The sequence below is a fragment of the Lagenorhynchus albirostris genome, chromosome 13 (genome assembly GCF_949774975.1).
Source record: "Lagenorhynchus albirostris chromosome 13, mLagAlb1.1, whole genome shotgun sequence".
NCBI lineage: Eukaryota > Metazoa > Chordata > Mammalia > Artiodactyla > Delphinidae > Lagenorhynchus > Lagenorhynchus albirostris.
The window spans coordinates 71,537,323-71,551,851 of record NC_083107.1 but is presented as its reverse complement, the minus strand read 5'-3'; the positions used below and the strand labels follow the sequence as shown (position 1 = coordinate 71,551,851).

At 50.6% G+C, this 14,529-nt stretch overlaps 1 protein-coding gene across 2 annotated transcripts in view; it reads left to right on the top strand.

The window, feature by feature from the left end:
• Positions 1-14,529, top strand: part of KLHL29 (kelch like family member 29) — a 311,729-nt gene that overhangs the window by 76,227 nt on the left and 220,973 nt on the right. The window contains exon 2 of one of the 2 annotated variants that reach the window (XM_060169436.1): positions 9,094-9,201. The gene's annotated coding sequence lies outside the window, so the exon portion shown is untranslated. Of the gene's footprint in view, positions 1-9,093; positions 9,202-14,529 lie in introns of those variants that run through there. The other variant, XR_009544133.1, reaches the window with a different exon arrangement.

Below are 14,529 nucleotides of genomic sequence, written 5' to 3'. Positions count from 1 at the left end.
TTTCTTGCCCGTATCTGGACGTCAAGCCATGCCAGGCTGTGGCCCAGTGATTTGGTGCATTCGTATTGACTGCTGTGGGCTCTGACCGGACTCCTTGGGTGCTGGGTTAGTTTGCAGAATTGCCGTGAGGTTGGTGAGCCGTGGTTGCATGTTTTTTCAGATGGAACGTGAAGCTCTGATGTGATCAAGCCACTTGCCTGCATACTTTGGTAGAGACCAGGAAAACAGAATTAGCTTCTCATTCTATTTTCAGTTCCTAGGCTGTTTCTATATTGGCCAAGAAAAGCAGAGAACTTACAGAAATTCCTGGTAATGACTACTTTCTGCCTGGGTATGGAGAAACTTGCCTGTCTATGGTTTATTTTTAAATGGATAACTCATCATATCTGGGTAAAAAGTACTGTAATCTCCAAAGACTTTTCTTTCACATTTTTTTTTTCTCTCTGAGAAACAGCCTCAGATCTATTCAAATAAAATAGTTTTCTACTGGGTGAGGAAGTAATGCCTCTCAGACCCACTTGGGGCTGGGAAGGGGTTTTCAGCCGCTGGCCCTGTGGCTTGGATTCGGAGGAGAGGGGTAGAAGCCATGAAAGCATCTGCCCTCAGGCCTGGAGTTTAGCAGTTGCTGGGGAGGAGGAGAGAAGGGGCTAAAAGGCTGAAAGTTAAAGGCTGAAAGTGTCCTCTTGAGGGAAATTCAGGGAGATTAGCTGCAGAGGGCAGGAAGTGGTAACTGACCAGTGTCAGATAGACCCAGGACAACTACACACACGGTCAGCCCATTGGTCAACTAGCCCCCAAGGAAGATCCCTCCCCATTCATTTGTCCTCTGCGTGCTCACTTCTGTGGAGAGGTGGTAGGAAAGAAGGCCCCCACCTTCCCCGTGGCGCTGTAGGTACTGCAGGGATACCTATTCTGTGCTTCCGTTGGCAGGCTATAATAATAATGTTACAGCCACGAGTTGATATGTGCCATGGGCCATGCCAAGTGCCTTTCTTGCAACCAAACATTTAACTCTCAGAACAAACATGGATGTTCAGAAATAGCGTCCCCATTGTACAGAGGAGGAGACTGAGGCAGGGGTGGGAGTGGCATGAAGGGTCTGCCATTAAACTTAGAGATTTAGACCCAGGTCTCTAAGATTATCCATCTTCCATGCTCTTGACCACCCAGGTGTGTCAGGGACTAAGATGAAAATCCAAGGTGAAGCTCTGATTGTGCCATGGAACGAGGCTGCAAGGTTCAGACTTGGGAGAAGGGGTTCCCAAACCTCTCTGCAACTCCCTGGGGAGACCACAAACCCACCGAGTCTAAAAGCCCACCTTGTTTTACTCTGTGAAGCTGCATTTTCCCCATCACTTCTCTCTAAAGCTGTCAAGAGGCCAAGGACCGAAGAGGCATGAGATGCCGAGCAACCTTGAGCCCTGGCAGCTGAGGTATCAGCCGGACCTGCCTCGGTCCAGACCCTGACAGTGAGCAGACGCTGGATCCATGAACTTGTTTGGTAGTTGTGTCTCCTGTCCCCACGGCTGTCTCCCACCCCCTGACGTGTACAGCTGTGGGCCCCATAGAGGACCGATGTGGTAGCTAAGTGAGTGCCTGGGACACAGGTCAAAGGCTCCCCTTAAGAATCGAGGCAGGGCTTCCCTGGTGGCGCAGTGGTTGAGAGTCCGCCTGCCGATGCAGGGGACACGGGTTCGTGCCCCGGTCCGGGAAGATCCCACATGCCGTGGAGCAGCTGGGCCCGTGAGCCATGGCCGCTGGGCCTGCGCGTCCGGAGCCTGTGCTCCGCAACGGGAGAGGCCACAACAGTGAGAGGCCCGCGTACCGCAAAAATAAAAATTAAAATTAAAAAAAATAATAAATAAATAAAAAGAATCGAGGCAAACAGCCCCAGGGTCTGTCACCAGGAAAGGGACAGCCTCTGAGAAGAAGTTGGAACAGGGAAAGTGGGAGGGAAGAGGGAAGTCCTAGTCTCTCTGGGCTCTATGTGTCGGTCCAGACTTGAGGTGGGCTCTTGCCTGGCTGGGAATTCCAGTGTGCTCAATGCTAAGATGGGGGCTGCCCCATGGAGCCAGGATGGAACCTCCTGGAGACCAGCGGGGGCGCCAGCTTATCAGGCCACGTTCTACTTCCTCTTTCCACTGCTCTCACCCCCCTCCTGGCATATTGTTCTGTTTTACTCCCCAAGACTCTAGATAAGTCTTATCCAAATGTTACAGCCTGGCCCCAGGAGTGCAGGGAGAACCAAGAGAAGAGACTTGTTCACATCTGAGTCAGAGTTTTAAGTGGGCAGCATGGTCTTGCGGGTGGAGACTCCACAGATGCCCCACCCACATGGCCACCTGGACAGCACTGAAGAGGAAGGTACTGTGGCTCTCGGCACCAGGAAGGAGAGCGACACCCATACCCACCGCAATCCAGCTCCGCACATCAGCAGCTGGCCTTCCTGTCGGTGAATTAGGGATGCCGGCCCCTGTCCTGCCTCTCCTGGGGTCCACGTGGCTGTCTAATGAGGGAAAGAAAATGCAGAAACACTCCAAAGAGCCCATGGCACCAGGCAAATGTGAAGCATCATCATTAAAAGCTTAAATTTATGGGTCTGAAGGAGAAGCAACATCTGGGAAGGAATTATTACAATTTAAAGGGAGGATGCAGGCTTGTTTATAAGAGTGAAATCTGGAAGCAATGTCTGATTCTTTTTTTTTTTTAACTGGTTTGTATTCCAATCATGCAGCTGTGGTGTGAATGTCCAAATGTTCGAAGCAAAATTGTAGAAAGTGAGTTGAGTCTTGGAGGCAGTTTCCTTCCTTCAGCAGAGCCTTACTGAGCATCTACTACGTGCCAGGTGCTGCATGCCCTGCCCACATCTTCCTGCCGCCATGGGCGAGTGGGTGTAACAGATTTGCTGGAGCCTCTGCCCTTCTCTCCAGCCTGCAGCCCTCAGGAAATGCAAGGTCTTCCCAGTCCTGGATCCAGTGACAGGAAAGCCTCTATAAATTTGTGGGGGGCTCTGAGTGGTGGGGCTGAGTTGGTGGATTCTTAGTTAACTGAAGTGGGTCTGCCTTGCAACAAGAAAAGAGTTTGTGTCGGGGGAGCTGATTTGCAACCTTTTTTTTCTGAAACATTTCAGCCTAGGTTTCTGGCAGAGCCCTGTCGTGACAAAACTTAGGATCCAGTCAGGCCACGGGCACCCCGTCGTCCTTATCTCCCCATTCTCCTCGCCCAAGCCAGCCGAGCGGAACCAGGAGACAGGCCATTGCGAAGCCTCCTTTGGTGACACTGTGTTCTTATCTTGATATTCTCCAGGGATTCGCCCAGAGTGTCTGTACTCCAGAGAGTGCAGAAAAACTTCTGGAGAGGAGTTTTCAGGAGGAGAAGGGGTGAAGGCAGGGGGAGGAGGTCCGGGAAGTAAGAGCAGGTGTGTGTCTGATCACAGAAGTGGAGGAGAGCTGGGGCTGTCCGGGGCAGGAGGCTGGACGTGGCAGGACACCGGGAAGACTCCAGACTGGCCTGGGATCTTGCGGCCCCAGACATGAAGGGACTCTGGCCAGGGAGTGACTTGACCCATTCTGGGGTCGAGCACCACCCCTTAGTAGTAGCCAGGCTGTGAGCCAGGTGAGAGTTGGGGAGGCCTCGCCCCAGGCAGCCATAGCAGAGATTGGAGAGAACTGTTCTGAGCAGTGCCGTGGGAGGCGGCAGTGCAGGGCCCCGCGATGAGGGTCCGGCAGTAGCAGCTGTGGAGGAAGGTCAGTCCCGAACGCACGCAGTCTCAGGCAGGCGGGGGTGACATGGATTGGTGGAGCAGGGAAGCTGCAAGAAAACCTCAGTGCCGTGGTTTTGACCCACCAAAGCTCCACCCTGCCCATCAGAATCCTACTCCTTAGAGTTGAATTTCTCTCACGGGAAAGAATTTCACGTCATTTTTCTCCTGGGGTGGGGGGTGATGATGAAAACAGTGTTGGGAAACATCGAGTTAACAGTAACGAAGAACCTGGGTGAGCTGCGGTCCTGCCGACAGAGGTCTGCGGTAGGGGCTGGGCCTGTCTGGGCTTCTCTGCTGTGAGAGGCTCTGCTCAGGGTCAGGGGGTCACTTGGGAGCCTGACCACCTCCGGGGCATCTGCAAGCTGCCGAGAAGTGGGCAGTGGTGGGGGGGAGGACAGCCAATCGGGTTGTAGGGTTAGTTTGGGCTCACCAGGACCTGACTGGAATGCGAACGTCCACCGACACCTGTGCTTTTATTCAGCCCAGGGTGGTGACTGCAGAGAAAACACAGAACAGTGCTAAACTCCTCACTGGTTGGGATCCCGGGAACGAGGGGACCGAAATCCAGAACAGAGACGTGGGACGCAGGCACAAATCCAGAGCTCCCCTTCCAGCTCCCTCCCACTTTCACTTGCTATGTGCCTTTAGGTAAATCTTATTGTCCATGAGCCTCAGTTTCCTCGTCTATAAAATGGGAATACTAATTGTAAAGTATTCACAAGCTTGTTAGAAAAGGTGAATGAGAAACTGTGAACGGCTAGGCTTTGTCAACATCAGACGTTATGAAAATATTATTAGTGTTCCCTCGATCAGCAGCCATGGCCTCTGAAGATCCTGTCTTTCTTTGAAGAACACGTGCCCGTGGAAAAGCTTGCCGGGTGGCGCATCCCTATCGTGGAGAATATGTAATGGATCTCATCAGTGGCCAATTCTGGCTCCTTAATGGAAAGAAGAAGCCTGAGCGTTGTGCCGGGTGGGCTCTCGGAACCGGCTTGTGCTCCATCTTTGCATCTTAATTCTCCCCTTTTAAAAGCAGTGCCTTCCGGGCCCCTTGGTCCATGAACTGTCGAGAACCTGATGGATAAACACTCAGAGGGAGTGTTTATTTTGGGGTTGGCAACATGCCTACAAGCTTTGGTGAACCCATGGTTGATGTTATTAATGGATGGCCTGGTTTTCTCTCTTCTTAAAAGAAAGAGAATGTGAATGAGAGTTCCCCTTGCAGGATACGTTCAGAGCAGACATCCAAGCCTGTGCCAGGGATGCCAGAGGGTCCTGCACCTGGGCTGGCAGGAGGGTGGGTGTGGGAGCGGGTTTTCTCACTATAGTTTACAGCCTCCGGTTCCTTTGCTTTTTTTCTTCCTTCCAAGGAAGGCAGAATCCTTGTTTCCTAGCTGGCTGAGGGGTGGTGAGCTACCCGGGCGCTGGAATCATAATTGGGTAGCATGGTCAAGACCCAGGCAGGGCTGCTCTCTGATCCTGCATCAAACGGGAGACTCCCTAATTGGTTTTTCCTCTCTTACAGCAGTTTCTCTCCAAAAAATTGATACCTTTTATAGGGAAGTAAAAAAAATCCTGGGGCCCTTGTTTATTATTCTCTTCGCTATCAATTTGGTTCATGTCAGGAACCATCTTTATTTGTAGATCTAGAGTTAGAATGGGTCTCAAAGATTTCTTTGAGTTTAAATCTGAGGATCTCCCAGCATTTAGGCAGTTATGTAACCCAGACAGCCTATTCACGGGTCCTGCTTTCATATGGGCCTTTATGCTGTCCAATTCAATTAGCATCTCTTAAGGGCCTTGAGAAGGTGAAGGACTTAAGACCAATTTCACAGGCATTGACTTAATTACCTACCGTATTTTTTAAACTAAAGTAAAAAAAGTCCCTCAGCCTTTGGCTTTTTAAATTTTATTTTCCTTAAGCCTGGAAGCTGCCCTTTGATGATGAGATTAGTGGAAGAGAAAGGGTCAGTTTGACCAGAGATGTCAAAGGTCAGCTCCAGAGGTAGTACCTTCATCTCCCCTGGGGTTGGAAAACCACACCTACCTCCCTGTGATTTCCAGGGTTCTTTCCTGAGATTCGTTTTCCCAGGCCATGATCTTTGGAACCCTAAGGTTTTACAGTGTTATCATGGGAATGAAATTATTACTAGAAATCAGTTTCTAGTCATTTATTTTAAAATCACTTTAAATACCATGCATGTCATTAGAGTAGAATGTGTTTCGGTTGATGGATGTAGCTTATACAGGCCTCCCAAGAAGAAAAGGTACTGAATGAAGGGTCTGTGTACACCCCCATGTGATGGGTGTTACGGGCCAGAGATTCAAATATTAAGATAATGTCTGTTCTCAGGATGCTCAGGATGTGAATACAAGGAGTGGAGGTTGGGTGGGAGAAAACAGAGCAAGAGGAGGACAGAGATGAAATTACTGAGGCATAAACTAATAGCAAACAGTAGCTGAGAACAGATAGAAGCCCCTCGAGGGAGGAGCATCTGGTTGAGGTGGGCAGAGGTGTCGTGAAGGAGGTGTGACTTGCCCTGGGACTATGAGTGGATGATGGCAGGAGTGAGATGCCGATGCTGATGCTTTTGCTGAGGATGATAATTATGTACCAGTTTCTCTGATGCATTAATAACGGGAAACAAGAGTTCATAGAAATTAAATAATTTAGCCGGTGTCACAAAACTAAGGGCCATGTTAGAATTCTAATTCGGATGTCTGATTCCAAAGTCCTGCTTCTAACCATCTCTGAGAATGTATTCATTAGGGTCTTGACAGGAAACAGACACATTCAAACGTGTCATTTGAAGAGAGTTAAATGAAAGGACTATTCACAAAGGTGGCAGAGAGAGAACTGTATGGAACCCATCACCAACCAGAGCCGCGACCTTCAGTAGAGAGTCACAGCCATCCCATGAAGACAAGCGAGGAGGCAGGAAATTGGGAATAAACACCCAGCCCCACCCCCATCCCTGGTCTCCTGCTGGTGTCTGCATTGGCTGAACGTAACTGGAAGTTGCAGGGTCTCAGAGCTGGAGTGACACCCTCTCTGCCAACCGGGTGAGCCTCCCAGGACACAGAACCGGATGGAAAGCCGACCTGGAGGAGCGAACAGAAGATACCCAGCACAGCCTGTGATGTCTCACACGTCAGCTCACGTTAGGATCTTTTCATAAGCACATTAGGGAACAGTCCCAGAGAACTCAGCTTTGCATGTGGTTTATTTTTGTTCGGAACTTTGTTTCGGTTATCTCCTCTAGAAGTGGCCTGTGGAGACCACAAAGGAGGAAGGACGAGGCCATTGTCCTCAGAACAGTTTAGACAGCACTGGCGGCTCACCCCCCTGCGCTGCCCACCCCCCTCCTGTCTGGACTGTGCTGTATTTGTCTGGCACAACCCAGAGAGTCGAGCCATCTGGGTTGCAGAAAAGGGAAGTGGATTAACCTGACGTTGGCAACCAAGAGGTTTGTCTCAAGAGAGGGAGAGCTCTTTCTAAGGCTTGCTGGCCAGGGTCTTGGGCTCTCAATTAGTTAGTAGCCTTTACAGTGGCCTGCAAGGCCCTACGCTAACTGAATTCTCACCTCTCCAGCTTCATGTCCTATAGTCTCCCATGTCCAGCCACAACTGCGGATCCAGGAACACAACAGTCACGCTCCTCCCGGGGCATTTGCACTGGCTCTTCCCTCTGCCCTGAATGCTCTCCCCAGACACCTGCACAGCCCAGGCCCGTATCATCTTCCAGCATGCTCGAATGCCATCCTCTTGTGAGGCTTATTACCCCGACCACCCTCTCTTAACTGCACCACAATCTCCCACAGTCATCTTCTGCTCTACGTCTTCTCTGATAAATAGTGCTGACGATCTTGTAATATATTGTACAATTTGTACTTATTTCTTAAGGTTATTGTTTGTTCTGTGTTTCCATCCACTAGAAGATGAGCTCCATGAGGGCAGGAATTTTTCTTCCTGTTTTGTTCACTTGTATTCCCAGAGCCTAGACACTGCCTGACACCTAAGGGGGATGCCCTTAATATGTATTGAATGCATGAATGGGTCATTAAATGAATGAGATCCTCAAGAATCTAAAAACGGACTGACGACTGTCCCCTGGACCTCTCTCTTCACCGACACGTCACTGCCAAGGCTCTTTCCCAGAAATACATCGATCGTTTATTATCACCAGTACTGTCAGTATTTTGTGGCCAAAGACATCGATTTAACTGTCTGCTTCACATAAGCTCGGTAGAGGAAATGTACTCATGACTTTGGTTCTGTATCAAAATTAAATGGTGACCTTGGCTTACTTTGCTTCCCCACTGAGGTTATTTCTTAGTCGTAAAGGGAACACGCTATCCTTGGGAAAAATAATATTTTTGCCGCCTTCAGCTTTAAAATGGCTCTTTGATATGGCCCGTGTGCGTCTGTCAGCAGCATCTGAAAAAGCTTGAGTTGAGAGGCTCCGAGAAAGACCCGCTGCATCGTCGGAGAGGAGCTCGTCGTAAGGTGGAATTAGTTTACAATAACTTATTTACCTGTCCACATCCTTCATATCACATTAAAGCTTTCTCCCTGCTATCCGGGACTCTGGAGTGCTAAGAGGAAAAGGGAAAATCAGTTGGTAATGATATATTCAGTTTAGAAAAAGGTATCGATTCCCAGGTAACGACAGTCATGCGTTTTTTGCAGTGGAGGATGCCATTTCCTGTCGTGAAGATGGCTTTCACATATATTATATTTGAACTAGGGAACTAGGGATAGCCCTGCCTCCCCATATTCGATAGCCTCTCTCTACGAGGTAGTAAATCCATATATTTTTTTAAAACCCTTCTCTCCAGGGAACCCATCCTTTGCCTCCTCAAGGTCTCTTTGTCCATTGTCTAAAAGTAATGATGTGCTTTTGTAGTTCTAGAGTTTGTGTCCTGTGCTCTTTTCAGCATTAAAGAAGACTTACATTTCTTATTTTTCCCCATCTCTGGAATTTCTTGGTTTGGATTAGATGGAAGGGAATGCCATTATTCTCTCTCTTATTGCGTGTTAATGGGTCTACCATGGGGATTAGGGCTTTCTGTGTTTGGGGGATGGAGGGGTGAGATCTAGTGTCTGCCCCTTGGGGTTCTCTGCTGCCCACTCGGATCCCCTTATCTTGGTGTGCTGGGGCAGAGTTTGGGCATGGCCTGTGTGAGATCATCCACACCGGGAAATCCAAGATAGGGACAAGCTTCCACTTAAGTTGGGGACCATCTAAGATGCTGGAATTCCAAAGAGATCTTTTTGCAAAAGATGATACCTTTTCCCCACCCCACCCCCACTCTTCTGTCTCTTTTTAGACGGCCTGGCCTCCTGGTGATGTTCACGCTGTGCTAAGTGTTGGTGGCCATCGAGGATTTTGCATCCTGGGGACGAATCCTGAGCTTGCCAGAGACGGACGGTGCAAGGTAGGTCAGCTCACCTGGAAATCAGAAAGTCATCTTCTCTACCACCGATTTCCTCGGGGAAGTAAGGTGAATGTAGCTGGTCCTCTCACCCTTTTGGTCAGTGAGATTTTTACCGTAGACATGGGATTAACTGGTAACCAGAGCCAAGCTAAGCCACCTGGGCCCCACCCTTCTGGAATCAACACACGAGCAAGGCTGTCACTCTTATTCACTCCCCTGGGGCTCTGGTCCTCCAGGAGGTTGGATCTGGGGGTGGCCAGCAGCTAGGTGACTACTTAGCTCCTTAAAAACTGCAATTCTTCTTTTGTAATTTAACTTTTCTTGTTATTAAAATAGTATTATTAAATATCATGAAAATACTATTGATGTTATTAATATTAAAACAAATAATAATATATTATTTGTTCAGTGTAAAAATATTTTAAAAGATAGCACCTAAAATTATATAAATTACTTATAATTATAATCCCGAGAAATAAGCATTTTAGTGTCCTTTTCCAGGCTATTTTCCTAAGCATATACATAAAGTGTACACGCACACATGCACGACACAGATGAGGTCACACTGTAGGTACTAGTTGGTAATCCATTATTTTGACTTCACAATATGTTGCAGGTACCTTTTTATGTCAGTAAATACAATTCTATAGCATTTTTAAAGGCTTCATATTGTATGGTTATAATAAGCCACACAGTTTACGTAACCAGTGCCTTAATAATGGGGATCTAGTGTATTTTTAATATTTCACTCTTACGAATAATACTATAACAAACATTTTTGCATATATGTCTTTGCATAGTCATTTGATTATTTCCTTGGATTAAATTTATAGAGGTCAGCCTGAAGATTTTGATTCAGGAATCTCCAAGCTAGATCAGGAACACCAGGCAGCCAGGAGAGGTAGGGGGAACATGGCCTAACCTTGTGACGGCAGAGTCTGATGAAACTAATCAGCGAGCTGGGCCTGGAATGAAGGTGGGCGTTGGGGGTGTAGGCGCCGGGATTCAGGACGCTTGAAGCTGAGCTGACCTAGGCTAGCATGTCTTGATGACACTCGAGCTTTTAGAAGTCCATGGGCTGAAGCCACCTCTGCATCACTCCTAGGGCTGGTGCTGGGCGAGCTCAGATGCTGCGTTCTCAGCAGGCCCATGCCCTGGTGCCCTCTGACCAGGAGCCTCAGGGGCTCTGCCTGGGACCAGCCTGTAGCCAGGACTCCAGCTTCCTTCCACAGCAGGGGTCTCAGCAGCTGACCAACAAGGTTCCTGCCACTCCCTGATTGTCTGCTGGTCAGAGAGCTTTCTCTTTGGACTCAGAGACGGTGGAGTTGGGGATGCGCTGCACTCCCAGAGCCCTCGCACAATGAGAAGGGATCCTGAGTTGCAGGCAGACTGGGTTGTCAGCAGGAAGCAAGAGGAGGCTCCAGGCTGGGCCTGAATCAGCTACCGAAATAGAAGAAACATCCACGTGCACCCAGCCTGCTGCCACCCAGCAGTCCAGCAGGGGTGGCCAGTGGGGACAGATGGGCGCCTGACCTTGAGAGTTGTTAGGCTGTTGGCACACTCCTAAGGACATCACTGACTGGCTGGCCAGCTGTCCAGCTACTCATCCTGGACACTAGGGAATGCTTTGCTTCTGTGACTGTCGGGCCAGAGGAGGGGAGTTGGAAAACTAGACAGTTAAGCTTGGATTTGGTGACCGTGGCATTCTCAGCTCTTGGAGGGGGCAAAGGTGGAGTTAAGTGTCTGAGAAAAGATTCAGGAGATGCTCTTCACAGAAGTCAGCTTTCCAAGAATACGCCTTCAAGTTTTAGAGTGTGAGTGTGAGTGTGGCTGAGGTGAAGGGGGTAGAGAGACCCAGGGCAACGGGTTTAATGGCCTTTATTTTGGGGTCTTCTATTCCCTGCCTCTGATGCAGGGTGACACATGGCTCTTGTTCATCCCAACCTTTGAGAAGCATGTATTTTAGGATCGGGAGGGACTTGAAGGTTATCTCACCAGGCATATCTGATAGGACACCCCCCTTGTGGGCCTTACATCTCTGTGCCCACCAGACTGGTCTTCTCACTGTGAACCCATGGCAGTCTTCCCTACCTCCTGGCCAGTCCCTGGAGGATAATCACTGATTCTCTCTGTGCTCCCTTCCACCACCCCGCCCAGCGCCTGCCGAGGCTTTCAGTAAATACTCGCCGCACACACACACCCCCAGCCTTTCCTGGGAGCACCACCATAGCATATGGCCTGCAGCTGGGTTATACGTTTCCCTCACGTGCAGGACTCCCACAGATTCCCAAGAAGATAGGAAGCTCCCACGGCCTGTGTTGACCCCTGGTAACCAGTGGAAGAGCTATCACTTTCCTGTGGAAATTGGGCCAGGTCACTGGGCTCCATGAATCCTGCTACAAAGCGGGATCTGCTCAGAGGCAGAGCGCGGAGGGCTGCCCTCTGCTTGTCTGTGGCCTGATGAGCAGCCTCTGTGTAACCAAGAGCACAGTACCGGGACCAGCCAGCAGGAGGGAAATCTGATGCCAGCACTGCAGTGTGCGACCGTGGCCAGGGTGGGGCTGACGAGTTAAGGGGAAAAGCTGAGGACCTGGTTCGTGCAGAACTGAAGACTGAGCCAAGAGTGGCATTAGCAGACACCTAGGCTCCAAGGTGGTGAAGGGCCAGTGCCCATCCCCATCGGTGCGGGGGACGCCCCTGTGCAGCCTCCCCAGCCTTCATCCTGGGACTGTCGCAGTGCTGCCTATCCAGGCCCCTAGTCCACCTGGGCGCCCTGCATCCTGGGAGGACATTACAGATGTCTCCAGAGCTAATGGGACCTGGAGCTGTGCCATCAGAGGACACCTTGTGCTGTGCCCTGGACTTCTGCACTCACAGCAGCTTCACCCAGCAAAGCCATCCCAAAGGTGCCCTTGCTGACTGCACACATCCTGTGCCTTTCTGCACTCCCTCACTCTTCACAGCCTTGCTTCACTGGACCCCTGGCCCCTCCTCCCTCCTTCTCTTTCTGATCCCCCTTTGGCTTCCACCCTGAGGATGGACCTGTGGGCTGGCATTTTAGTGCTGCTTTCACCAGCATATCCAAGCTGTCACCCACTTGTCCTTTGTTCTTGCTGCCTGTCCTGGCCCGCCCTGGAAACTTCTGCAGCCCCTACCTTCCCTGGGCCTCTGGGCCCTCAGATGTCTGAGGGGGCCATGTAATCACGCCGAGGGGCTTGGGCACAGATCTTTTAGCAGAGCCTTAGCCAAACCCTCAGTGCTGCCCAGGCGTCCTTCATGCATCACTTGTCCATTCCCTTTCCGGTCCTTGCAACTGTTCCCTGCCTCCCCCATTGTCCTCAAGACCTCCAGCCAACCCTGTCCTCCTCAGGATCAGCAAAAGACCTCCCTACTAGTTTCACGTAGACATGGAGCCTCCCACCCTCGGCTTGGGTGGGCTGCATCTCTCTGTCTTTCTGGCCACTCCAGCCCCTCTTCCTGCTTCTGCCTGTAAATGAAGGTGTTTGTGCTACCGGGTTTCCCTCAGCTTTACTGTCTCTCAGTAGCCCCTCTACTCCCTCTGCTTCAGCTGTCCCCAGGGCTTGATTCTCAGGAAGCACCTCTGTCCTAAGGTCCTGGCCACTTCTCCATAGTTCTGAGAATCCATTACCCACCGGTCTGATTGCATCTCAGACTTGACCTGGACAAAAGAAGCCACCTCACTGCTGTGAAGCCTTAGGGATGCCTCAACCCTCGCCTCTCCCTAGGCTGTGAACCTCTGTCCTCTTTGTCTTGAGCCTCTCATCCTCTTTCCTGGACCATGAGCTTCTGGAGGACAGGGACCATTCTTTTTTTTTTTTTTGTGGTACGCGGGCCTCTCACTGTTGTGGCCTCTCCCGTTGCGGAGCACAGGCTCCGGACACGCAGGCTCAGCGGCCATGGCTCACGGGCCCAGCTGCTCCGTGGCATGTGACATCCTCCCGGACCGGGGCACGAACCTGTGTCCCCTGCATCGGCAGGCGGACTCTCAACCACTGCGCCACCAGGGAAGCCCTGGGACCATTCTTTTATCTCCCCATCATGAGATCAGATGATCTTATTCAGTTCAGAGGTCACAGGACTGCAGGACAGATGACCTCACAGGCAGTGTGTTAGAAGGGACGCTGGACTGAGAGACAGGCCGCTGGGCTCTCATCCCAAATCCACCACTAACGCCAGGCAAGCCCCGTACAGCTTTCTGAGCCTCCATCTCCTCTGCTTCAAATGTAGGATAACCACCCACCCACCCACCTTCCTAGCTCCCAGGAGAAGGTAGACAGGTTCAGAGGCAAAATGACATTACCTGGGCCAGCAGTGCTCAGGCCTCAGTGAACACCGCAGTCACCTGGAGAGATTTAAAAAATACAGATGCCTGGGTTCTTACCCCAGACCTTCTAATTTCATTGTTCTCATGAGGATGGGCATCTGTGTATCTTAAAGCTTCAACCAATACTCTCAACTCAAAGGTGTTAACCAAATTCCTGGATTCTAAGCCCTGAGGATTTGGGATGGAGGTTGTGGAGGTTTGGCAAAACAGAACTGCTGGCTGATATGTAATTTATCTACTCTTTCAGCTATTCTCAAATCTACCCCCTGGGGCTTCCCTGGTGGCGCAGTGGTTGGGAGTCCGCCTGCCGATGCAGGGGGCGCGGGTTCGTGCCCCGGTCCGGGAGGATCCCGCATGCCGTGGAGCGGCTGGGCCCGTGAGCCATGGCCACTGAGCCCGCGCGTCCGGAACCTGTGCTCCGCGGCGGGAGGGGCCCCGACAGTGAGAGGCCCGCGTACCGCAAAAAAAAAAAAAAAACCTACCCCCTGGGTCAAGGCTTCTGAAAGCTGGGTACCATGGCGATAGCAATCTGTCAACCCTGCTCATCTCGCCCCACCCCGAAATGATTTTCCATGAACCCTACAGGCTGTGAGGAGATCTTATTTTCCTATGGAGCATGTAGATATGCTCACATTTAGGACTTTGTGGCAGTCAGTGTCCATCCTGTCACTGTGACTCCTTTGCTGGGACCTGAAATCAGTGCCTCTGACTTCAGCATAGGCATCTCCTCCCGAGCCATCATCACAGTATCTCATGTTGGATCATGTCGTAGCAGATAAGCTCCTTGTTTGCCTCTTCTAAGTCTAAACAGTGGCTCTCAACCCTGGCTGCATATTAAGATCACCTAGGGAAATTTTTAAAATTCTGATATCCAGGCTACACACCAGATCAGGTAGATGAAAATCTCTACGGCTGGAACCCAGGCATTAGTATTTCTGTGATACTCCCCAGGTAATTCCCAGTAGGAGGCCAAGATCAGGGGC